This window comes from Equus caballus, chromosome 28 (assembly GCF_041296265.1).
Source record: "Equus caballus isolate H_3958 breed thoroughbred chromosome 28, TB-T2T, whole genome shotgun sequence".
Lineage (NCBI taxonomy): Eukaryota > Metazoa > Chordata > Mammalia > Perissodactyla > Equidae > Equus > Equus caballus.
Window position 1 is genome coordinate 21,428,833 of NC_091711.1, and position 11,858 is coordinate 21,440,690.

Consider the following 11,858-nt stretch of genomic DNA (forward strand, 5'->3'; position numbering starts at 1 on the left):
GAACACAGCCCAAAGCCACACAAAGGCAAATGTGTGTCAATGTGAGCGCATTTGAACTTTTTCCTTAAAATTAGACTAGTGATGGCTGAGAGTCAGCTGCTCTGCTTCAGAGGGACAGTGCCCTTGCTCTGGCATGTGACTCTGGGGTCACCTTCTCTAATTTGTAAAGGCAGGATCTTTCCACTAGCTTCTGTTTTTCTTCACCTTTCAGCAGATGGTTAACCCTCAGAGGCAGGAGGCTGGAGTGGTGGAAAGACTAAGAGTTCTGGAATCTGTCAGGCCTAGATTGGACTCCTAACTCTACCATTTTCTCACCAAGTGATCTTGGGTCAGTCTCTTGGGCTCTCTGAGCCCCAATTTCCTTATCTGTAAAATAGGAATAATAATATCTTCCTTGTAGAAGTTTTGTGAGTATTAAATGAGACAATATATGAACAGTTTCTGATAGAATGACTTGGTATCATGTTTTGGCACAATGTGATCACTTGTGAGCTATATTTGCTCATTTATTCATTCATTTATTTACTCACTCACTTGAAAAATATGAATTGAGCCCCTGCTATGTGCTAGGTGCTGAGTCTACGAGGGTGGGTTAGATAGAAACGGTCCTTACCCCTACTTAGTTACTGACTTATGGAGGCAAATGACAAGTAGGTAAACAGTGATTACGATACAGTGAGATGCACTAGCTTCCAAGGAATTTTTAGGCAGTATAGTACTAAAATTTGAGAATAACTTACCTCTATATTTAAATTGAGATGTTTTGAAGGTAATACTTTTATAATTTTACTCTCATTTATTTACAGTCCTCTTTGCTTTTTTTTGTCCTCAAGTGGAGAGAGAAACACTATGCAAGATTATATTTCCCCAGGAACACGCTTGCTGACCTAGCATATAGTTGGTGCTAAGCGAATAGTAATTATGATGATGATGATGGAGTGAGTTGAAACAAGTCTACTAACAATGCAATCCTGGAAGTGTTTTACTGAGATTGTATGTTATAAAAGTCAATTATAGGACAACCCAAATATTCTATATTTTTCTAGTCTGTAAACCCTAACTGACATCAAAATGGGTAGGAGAGACTGAGACACACTCTCACCATACTCTCACTCTCAAGCAGGGGATTTATGGCCCCTCAAGAATATCATTTTATATATTATAAATGAAACTTTGGAAATAGAACTAATGTTTAGAAAATGTCTCCTTTTAAAAGAGATTCTTCTTATATAAGTACTTTACAAATATGGGTATGTCTTTTGGGGACCTTAGGAAAGGATTTCTGGCCTCTTGGCATACTTGTCTGATAAGGACAGACCAGGTGACACTGCAGGACTTTCTGCCTGCAACTCTATCTTGGGGTATTTGGTACATCACTGATCCCCCAATTTTTGGCAAACAGAGACACTGTGAGTTGTATTAAGAGTGGCCATCTGGCCTGACGTGAACCCATTCACTGCCCTTAAGTTCTCCGTACTCAAATGGCATAGATACCTTACTGATGGCAGCTTCATTATTGAAGGATTCCTCTGAAACCACAAAAGTCTAAATTGCTAGAGCTTTTCAAGCAAGTTTAAAGTCATGGAAGTTCCGGGGTGAAGGAGGCAGGAGCATAATCCACATGCTCTAAGAAGATACAAGTGGGAAGGACTTGTCATGTAAATTCAGGAGTTCTTTGCTAAACTGTCTTTCTAGGAGCATAGTGTTCCCCCAAAATGAGGTGCACCCCTCTGGCACAGGTAATAATGTATGAAATAATTTTTCTGACGTTCACAGAGACCAACTATAGATGCATTCTTTTCTATTGCCCCTTCTCTTTTAGACTGATATATCTCACCATTTGACAGAGATCTCTGCAGACATCTGTGTTTTTAGGAAGGATGGATAATGTTCTGGTATCTAATTTTACACTAGGTCATATTTTCAGGGTTTTCTACTGTTAGGACGTGGGAATTTGAGAGATATGTAGCTAGGTACTTTATATTAAGGTGAACCATCATTTAAAAAAACGTTTTATTATGGAAAATTTCAATCTTCTATAAAAGTTGGCAGAATTGTGTAATGGACTATCATGTATCCATCACCTAGAATCAACAATTATCTACGCATGAACAATAAATTTTCATCTATATCCCTATCTTCTTTCCTTTTGCCTATTGCTTTGAAGTAAGTCCTGGACAGTATATGATTTCACCCATAAATATTAAGTATGTGTCTCTAAAAGACAAGGACTCTTTTTATTTTTTTTTATTGTAAACACACCACCATTGTCAAAGCTAAAAAATGAACAGTTCTTTAATATCATAAAATACTCATATGCAATGTCTTCAAATTTCCAATTTGTCTTATCAGTGTCATAATTATTTTTACAGTTATTATTTTTTTAAACCTAGATCCAAGTACACACAATGTGATTGGTTGATATGTCTTTTAAATCTCTCCTAAATGCTAGGTTTTCCCTCCATTTGCTTTCCTTCTGGCTTATTTGTAGAAGAAATTGGGCTATTTGTCTTGTAGGGTTTCTCACAGTCTGGACTGTGCTGATTGTATCCCTGCAGTGTGGATTAGCAGATTTATCCATCTTCTGTATTTCTCACAAGTTGGTAGTTGCACATATAGGCCTGGTGAAATTTAGGTTAGTTCTTTATTTTGGGCATGACTACTTCATAAGGAGTGTTGTGCTTTTTCTTCAGGAGGCACACAATATTTGGATGGCTTCCTTTTTCTGATGTTAGCAGCCATTGATGCTCAATTAAAGAAGCATTAATTCATTACAATATGCAAAATTGTGACATTCTAATTCTATAATTTATTCTTCACATATTAGCTGAAACATTTTTATAAAGTCAAACGTCCTTTTATTTACTATATTGATAGTTCAGTTCACATAGGAAAGGCTTGTTTTTTTTGCCTTTATTTACAAATGGTGACCAAGTTAAAAAAAATTTTTGTAAGTATCATTATGTCTCCCTGAAGTTAAAAATATTTGATATTAAGCGTCTTGCAGTTTGTATAATTATTAATACTCAAATGACCTGTTCTTTTGTGAAGAGGAGCACGAGCGTCTGAGTTGGATCTTGAGTCCTGCTGACATGACCCTAGTCTGTGATAGCTTCCTTTGGTATGACAAGATGCTCCAGGCTCATTTTGTGTTTCCTGCCCCAGTCCTTTGAGAATGGTATTTAGAGACCGAAATCTGGATCTAGGAATGCTAATGTATGTATATATGTTCGTTCACGTGTGTTATATACATACACACCATTATATATAAGAAATATATATTTTTAAAAAGGTAAAATACATTATGAGTTCATATTGATAGTCCTAGTTCAAATTTAGGAACACTAGTTTTTAAAATTTAATTTCTTCTGTCTTACACACTTATACCTCCTTTCTTCCATGCTGAGAATCCTGGTTCTCAAGGTCATCAGGAGTGACTGAATTAGGAATGTTACATAATTTTTCATTTATTTTATTCCACAATATTGACATAACAGTCTTAGATTAGCAATACCAATACTAAAACCACAATATGATTACCTGAAACTATGAAAACATTTTCTTTTGCAAATTTTTTTGTCCTCAAGTACATCCTAATAGAGATACCAGCCAAATGATTGTGTGTTAAAGTCACTTAAAATCATATTCTCTGTGTGATTTTGCCAGTAACTGGATATAGAATTACATTTATTTTATTTTATGTTTCAATTTGAGAATTGCTTTAAAAATTGTTTTATCATTATTGAAAACTACATGGTTCCAAATCAAACATCCTAAACAAGAAGGATTCAAGGAAGTTTATTTTCTGTTCCTAAACCGTCCTCATTTAGATAGTTATTTAAAATTTTGTTTAATACTTCTGTTGCTTTTTTGATATAAGCTGATATATGTATAGGCATTCCCCATTTTGTATCTTCCTTTTTCTTAAATAAATAGTTTCACACTCTACACAATTTTCCCCACCTTATCTTTTTCACATAAGAATGTATCTTTCCCTATGTGGCCCATTTTATTTGCTTCTTCTGTCTATTTCTTTAAGTATATCTTTTGGTATTTAGGAAGGTTTGTCCTTTTGTTCTAATAGTTGGCTTTGTATTAACAGTTAAAAAAAATACCCAAAGTCAACCAAGATGGCAATACAGGAGACTCTTGAACTTCCCTCCTCCAAAATGATGCACTGAATGTACAGCTACACATGGAGCAATTACATCTGAAAGAAATCCAGAATCTAGCTAAGTGAATCCTGCACATCAGGTGAATGAGAAAATAATCACAATGAAATGGGTAGGAAAGGCTGAGACATTCTCACCACAATAAGGAAACATTGGAATTAAACTACATGTTAGACTAAATGGCCTTAACAGACATATATAGAACATTTTATCCAGTAGCCCCAGAATACACATTCTTCTCAAGTGTACATGGAGCATTCCCCAAGATATAACATATGTTAGGCCACAAAATAAGTTTTCGTAATTTAAGAAAATTGAAATCATCTTAAGCTTCTTTTCTGACCACCATGGCATGAAACTAGAAAGTAGTTAAAGAAAAGAGGAAAATTCAGAAAATATGTGAAGATTAAACAATATGCTACTGAGCAACAAATGGGTCAAAGAAGAAATCAAAATAAAAATCAAAAAACATCTTGAGACAAATCAAAATGGAAAGACAATGTACTAAAACTTATGGGATATAGCAAAAGCACTTTTATGAGGGAAGTTTATAACAGCAACGGCCTATATTAAAAAAAAAAGGAATGATCACAAATAGATTACCTAACTTTACACCAAAAGGATCTAGAAAAAGAGGAACAATCTCAGCCCAAAGTTAGTAGGAGAAATGAAATAAAGATGAGGGTGAAAAGAAAGAAATGGACACTGAAAAGACCAATGAAACTAAGAGCTGGTTTTTGGAAAAGATAAACAAAAGAGAAAAATCCTTAGCTAGACTGACCAAGAAAAAAAAGAGAGAAGACTCAAATAAGTGAAATTATAAATGAAAGAGGAGACATTACAACTGCTACCACACAAACATAAAGGAACATAAGACAGTGCTATGAACAATTATATGCCAGCAAATTGGACAACTTAAAAGAAATGGACAAATTCCTGAAATATACAACTTACCAAGACTGAATCATGAAGAAATAGAATATCTGAACAGACTAATTACAAGTAAGGAGATTAAATCAATAATCAAAAACCTCTCAACAAAGAAGTCTAGGACCAGATGGTTTTACTGGTGAATTCTACCAAACATTAAAAAAAAATCCTTCTCAAATTCTTCCAAAAACTAGAAGATGAGTAAACATTTCCAAACTCATTTTACAAGGCTAACATTACTCTGACACCAAATGCAGAGAAAGACACTGCAAGAAAAGAAAATTTTAGGCCAATATCCCTGATGAACATAAACGAAAAATCTTTAAGAAAATATTAGAAAAGCAGATTCAACAGTACATTAAAAGAATCATACACCATGATCAAGTGGGATTTACTCCAGGAATGCAAGGAAGGTTTAACATCTGCAAAGCAATCAATGCGATTTATCACATTAGCAAAATGAAGGATAAAAATCATAGGATCATCTCAATAGATGCAGAAAAAGTACTTGACAGAATTCAACATAATTTCCTGGTAAAAATTCTCAATAAACTGTTTATAGAGGGAATGTGCCTCAACACACTAACAGCCGTGTATGACAAGTCCACAGATAGCATCATACTCAATGATGAAAAGCTGAAAGCGTTTCCTCTAAAATCGGTAACAAGACAAGTATTGCCATTCTCACCACTTTTGTTCAACATGGTACTGAAAGTCTTAGCCAGAGTAATTAAGCTAGAAAAAGCAATAAAAGTCATCCAAATCAGACAGGAAGAGAGAAAATTGTCTCTATTTGCAGATGACGTGATATTATATATAGGAAATCCCAAAGACTCCACAAAAAAACAGAACTAATCAGCAAATTCATTAAAGTTGCAGGATCCAAAATCAATATACAAAAATTAGTTGCATTTCTATGTACTACCAATGAATATGAGAAAGAAGAATTAAGAAAACAATTCCATTTACAATAGCATCAAAAAGGACAAAATGCTTAGAAATAAATTTAACTAAGGACATGACAGATCTATACATTGAAAACTATAAGACATTGATGAAAGAAATTGAAGAAGACACAAATAAATGGAAAGATATTCTGTTTGTGGATTTAAAGAATTAATGTTGTTAAAATGTCCCAAAGTGATCTACAGATTCAATGCAATCTGTGTAAAAATTCCAATGGCATTTTTTGCAGAAATAGAAAAAACAATCCTAAAAAATTTGTATGGAACCAAAAGAGACCCTGAATAGCCAAAGCAATCTTGAGAATGAAGAAAGCTGGAGGCATCACACCTCTTGATTTTAAACTATGTTACAAAGTTATAGTAATAAAAACAGTATGGTTTGGCATAAAAACAGACACATAGATCAATGGAACAGCATAGAAAGCCCAGAAATAAACTCATGCATATATGTTTAATTGATTTTGAACAAAAAAGCCAAGAACACACATGGAGAAAGGATAGTTTCTTCAATAAATGGTGTTGGGAAAACTGGACAGCCACATGCAGAAGAATGAAACTGGACTCCTATCTTACACCATACACAAAATCAACTAGAAATGGATTAAAGACCTGAAAGTAAGACCTGAGACATAAAACACACACAAGAAAATATAGGGGATAATTTCTTTGACATTGGTCTTGGCAATGACGTTTTGGATGTGACACCAAAGGCAAAGTTAATAAAAGCAAAAGTAAGTGAATGGGACTACATCAAACTAAAAAGCTTCTGGACAGCAAAAGAAACCTTCATAAAAATGAAAAGGCAACCTACGGAATGGGAGAAAATATTTTCAAACCACGTATCCAAAAAGCAGTTAACATCCAAAATATACAAGGAAGTCATGCAACTCAATAGCAAAAACAAAAACAAAAATATGGGCAAAGGACATGAATAGACTTTTTTCCAAAGAAGACATACAATGGCCAAAAGGTACATGAGAAAGCTGCTCAATGTCACTAGTCATCAGGGAAATGAAAATCAAAACCACAATGAGATATCACCTCAGACCTGTTAGGATGACTATCATAGAACAGACAAGCGATAAATGCTGGTGAGGATGTGGAGAATAGGAAACCTTGTACAATGTTGGTGGGAGTGTAATCTGGTGCACTCAATATGGAAAATAGTATGCAGGTTCCTCAAGAAATTAAAAATAGGATTACCAGATGATCCAGAAATCTGACTGGATCAGATCCAAATGAAATAAGACCATTATCTCAAAGAGATATCTGTACTCCTATGTTCATTGCAGCGTTATTCACAATAGTCAAGGTATGGACCCAACCTAAATGGCTGTTCACAGGTGAATGGATAAGTAAAATGTGCTATATACATATTTACGTTTACGTTATATATATATTTACAATGGAATATTACCCAGCCTTTAAAAAGAAGGAAATATTGCCATTTGGGACAACGTGGATGAACCTGGAGGGCATTATGCTAAGTGAAATTAGCCAGATAAATACAAATAAGGCATAGTATCATTTATACATGGAATCAAAGAAAAGAAAAAGCTGAACTCATAGAAACAGAGGGTAAAAGAGTGGTTGCCGAGGGTTGAGGTATGAGAGAAGTAGAAAGAGATTGGTAAAAGGATACAATCTTTCAGTTATATGATGAAGAAGATCTGAGGATCTAATGTATAACATGGTGACTATAGTTGATAACACTATATTGTATAATTGAAATTTGCTAAGGGAGTAGAGCTTAAATGTTCTAATCCCTCCCCCCATCCAAAAAAAGGTAAATACGTGAGGTGATGGATGTGTTAGTTAACTTTATGTGGGGGGATCCTTTTACACTGTATATATATATCAAATCATAATGTTGTACACTTTAAACATCATACAATTTTATTTATCAATTATACCTCCACTTTAATTGTCTATTGAGTTCCTACTATGGCATATATAAATATCAGCTAATATTCTGCATCCTCCAATAGTGTTAGATTTGATTTAATATCTTTTGCTCCCAATTAATAACAATAAGATAATCAGCAAGCTCATTGTACTTTTCAGATGGTCTCCTCGTCTTTTGGTAGTTGTACTATCTATACTGTTAGAACATATCTCAATTGCATACTATTCTTTCTCTCTTACAGCCTTCATTTTGTCATAGGGCTACAAATACATATGTGATTTGTCTTCTTCTGCTTGGATTTTGGGGATTCAGTGGATACCTTGTCACTTAGTTTTGTTGTATATGTTTTGTGATCTTAATTGCTATGTCTACTTTTAAGGAAGATTTAAGAGGATTCAAAAACTATGCCACTACCATCGTCTTCTCAGAATTCTCAATGTCACTTGTGTAGCGGTTTTCCCTTAACTATTTACTTTAAAGACGCTCTATTACTGTTAGTTCTTGCTTCTGCAGGATTTGTCGTTTCTAGGTATGCATATATGACATTACATCAGGAATGCCTATTGTGGCAGCATTTTATACTCAGATTTGGACAGAGCATTTTGGAATAAATAACAATATTATAGTGTACTTTGAGCATTTATAACTAAATGAAGTATTATTTCTATATTGTTTCCAATTTGTGTATCCCAAAAATGGTATATATTTTTGGATATGTTAACATTAAATATGTAATTATATATAAGAAGAAAGAGGAGGAAGAGGAGGAGAAAGAAAATGTGGTATTATACCAATAACCTGTGCTTTACTCCTGACTTTAAACCTTGTTCAGATAATTTATCAGTTCTCAGTGTGGTAATAAAGCACTGGATTTAAGATTATTAGCACTTATAATGAGATTTCTTCCTTTAAGCAAATCCCTTATTTTAGAAGAAAAGTAAAACGTTAACTCTTAGGAATCATTATGCAATAACTAAGAGAGCAGTAAAATTTTATAGGAGTTGGACCAAGTCCAGTGACTTTCTGGTTTGTGAAAAGTTCAGTGAAAATTGAGTAAATGGCTCATGTAATGGGAAGTTTAAGTAATAAAATGTGGGAGATGGAGAAATGACGATACCTATCCCCCACCGTGGACATAGAGTTTTTGGTGATTGTTGCCTTATAGTGTGGTGCTTCTTCTAGGCATAGGCAGAATATCATAATTATAAGTATGTACTTCTGGTGTGAAAAAAAAAACCCATGGTGGTGGGGCCTCATAGCTCAAGAAGAACTTGGGAGATAGTATTACACATATTGTTTTCTAATTATTCTCACCTTTGCTCCCTTAGTGCTTAGAAAGAAAGTTCCAGGTAAAGTAATGTGAACTACCATGTGCTAGGTTCTTAACATATGGCTAAGAGCTAGGTTTGCTACATACATGGGTCACATTTGGTCCTCCTGTCTATGAGAGACATAGGTGAGGAAAGTGATACACAGAAAAGTTAGATGTCTTGCTGATGTTCACAGATTTAGTAAAGTTTGGAGCCTGGATTTGAACTCGGGTTAGTCTGACACTTGAAATATGCTCTTAGGCACTATATGAATGTGTCCTAAAAAACCACATTACTTAATGTGGGAGGGTGAAGCTTTTAAAGGGATTCTATTTCTGTCCAGGCTAAGTTCCATTTAGGGAGCCAAGGAGTGCATACACTATGCAGAAAATACAGTTCTTGACTGAAGCTATCACGGTCTCCATTCAGTTGACAATCAGCAGAGGATCAACTCAGTTGCTCAGCTAGCTCAGTTCAGCAAGCTCTTCTAAGTGCCACACAATGTACAAGACTTCAGGGGCGTAAAAATGAATGGGACACTGTCTCAGCCCTTGGGTCCAGTGGAGGGGCAGGTTACATAAAAGAGATGCATACAAAATAGTTCTAGAGAATCGCTGAGGAAGTCTTCCAGCTGCATGTCTGAGAAAGGTGAGTAGGCGGGTGATGAGTAGTGGGAGGTTCTCTAAGGGTACGAACGCCTCTGGGTTTGCCTAGGACTTTCCCACTTTTCATACTGAATGTCCCACATTCCAGGAAATATCTCAGTCCTGGGCAAACTGAAATGGCTGGTCACATAGGTTCCTGCCAGTTTGGAGCATTAATGATTTCCCATTAGGGAACCACTGAATCCCTAGTTAATCCTACTACAGAAATCAACATTTATGATCATCGCCCGGAAAATGATGGTGTAATTTTCTATGGACAAGATTTCCATTAAGCAGGCTTGATTTGCTTCCTTATTCAGACTGTAAATAAATGAGTTTGCTTTGCTTTCTTACTTGGTAGGAACCCATGTTGTCATCAAAGACTTTACAAACCCCAACTGTGAAGACAGAGGCAACCTTGTGTAGGCCCAGTCAAGATAACAGCTTGACAGCTTCTGAGGGAGCAGACTGTCTAAAGAGTAAGGATCCAGGTTAGAGGGGCTCTGAGTTCAAAAGTCAGCTGGCAGGGTTTCAACAAAATATCATTGGAATGGCCCTGGGTTTGCAATCACAGACTACATCAGCAGAGTTGCCAAGTTTAATGTACCCAATTACAGCTCACAGGGCACAGGGCTTGTCATATGCTTCCCCAAGGGCACTCTTTTATTATTTTGAACTTCTGGTGTTGAACTTCTGGTTTTACTGTTTTATGCTTGTCTATTGTATTACCACTGTAAAGATGTCCACAAACTTAGAGAATTGCCTTTTGCTGTATTCTATCACATAATTAAAATTTTATTTTTCTTTCTCCCCTTCTCCTTTCTTTCTTTCCTTGAGAGCACTTCTCATTTCATATTTTCCTCCTTTCTCTTTTTCTTTTACTCTCCTCTCCTCTTCTTTTCTATCCCTCTCTTCTTCTCTTTTTTGCCCTCCCTTTTTCCCTTCCTCTATCGCTCCTCCCCTCTCCTTTCTCTCTTCTTTTCACTTATCCTCTTTGAAGGAACAGGGGATTTTGGTTCTCGTCAGATGCAGGACTCATTCACTCTCACATTCTTAGTCTCAAAGACTTAACTAGGAAGGTGACTTGCTGAGAACTTAACTAGAGTTTTGTTTCTATTGCTGTAGCAAGAAGTTTCCTTGAATATCTCTCAGCATGGGAGGTAGATGAAGAGGATATTGGCCAGGAAGGAGTGGCAGGTGTGCCTCCTTGATCTCCTAACGAATGAATGGATCTGATTTTCTAATGCCTGGGTGCTTCCTGAAGGGTTCTTAAGTTCTACTATTGGTAAAAAGAAATGACATGAACTCTTTCATGTTAGAGTAAAAAGAGAAGGAGCTGGATGCTGAGGGGGAAATGGAAGGCTTTGTTTTGCTGTGTTTTCTTTGAGGAGGTAGGAAAATTGGGGAAAGAAGGAAAAGAAGAGCAAAGCTCTGGAACTGAGACGATTCTAATACTTGAGTCCCATCCCTAAGTTAATTCTGAAATTGTTGGTGGTTCCAGAAGTGCTAGGGCCACTGACCCAGGAATAGGGCAGCATTGAGTGTCCTCTGATGAATGCCCTAGAGCAATCTGATTAGAAAACCCATCGTAGTTCCCTATCTTGGAGACCTACTAGTGGCTCTGGCTGCCCCCACATTACAGCAGACACCTTGTCTGACCTGTTTCTAGAAGCCTCCTGTGAATCATCCCACCACCTCATAAAGACAAACTAGCAACACCCCAGAGAGAGCACTTAGTGGCAACTAGACACCCAAAGGGCTATAGAAAGTGCTTGGTTACCTGTAATCTGGGAATGCATGAATGAAGCACCTTTATGTATCTTGAGAGACCTGTGGAGAGAGGGGCGTGGCCCCTCTGTTAGACACTAAAAACTCCCAAGAAAAAGACAAATGAGCCTTTACACAGATTATCTGTGTTAGGAGTATATGGA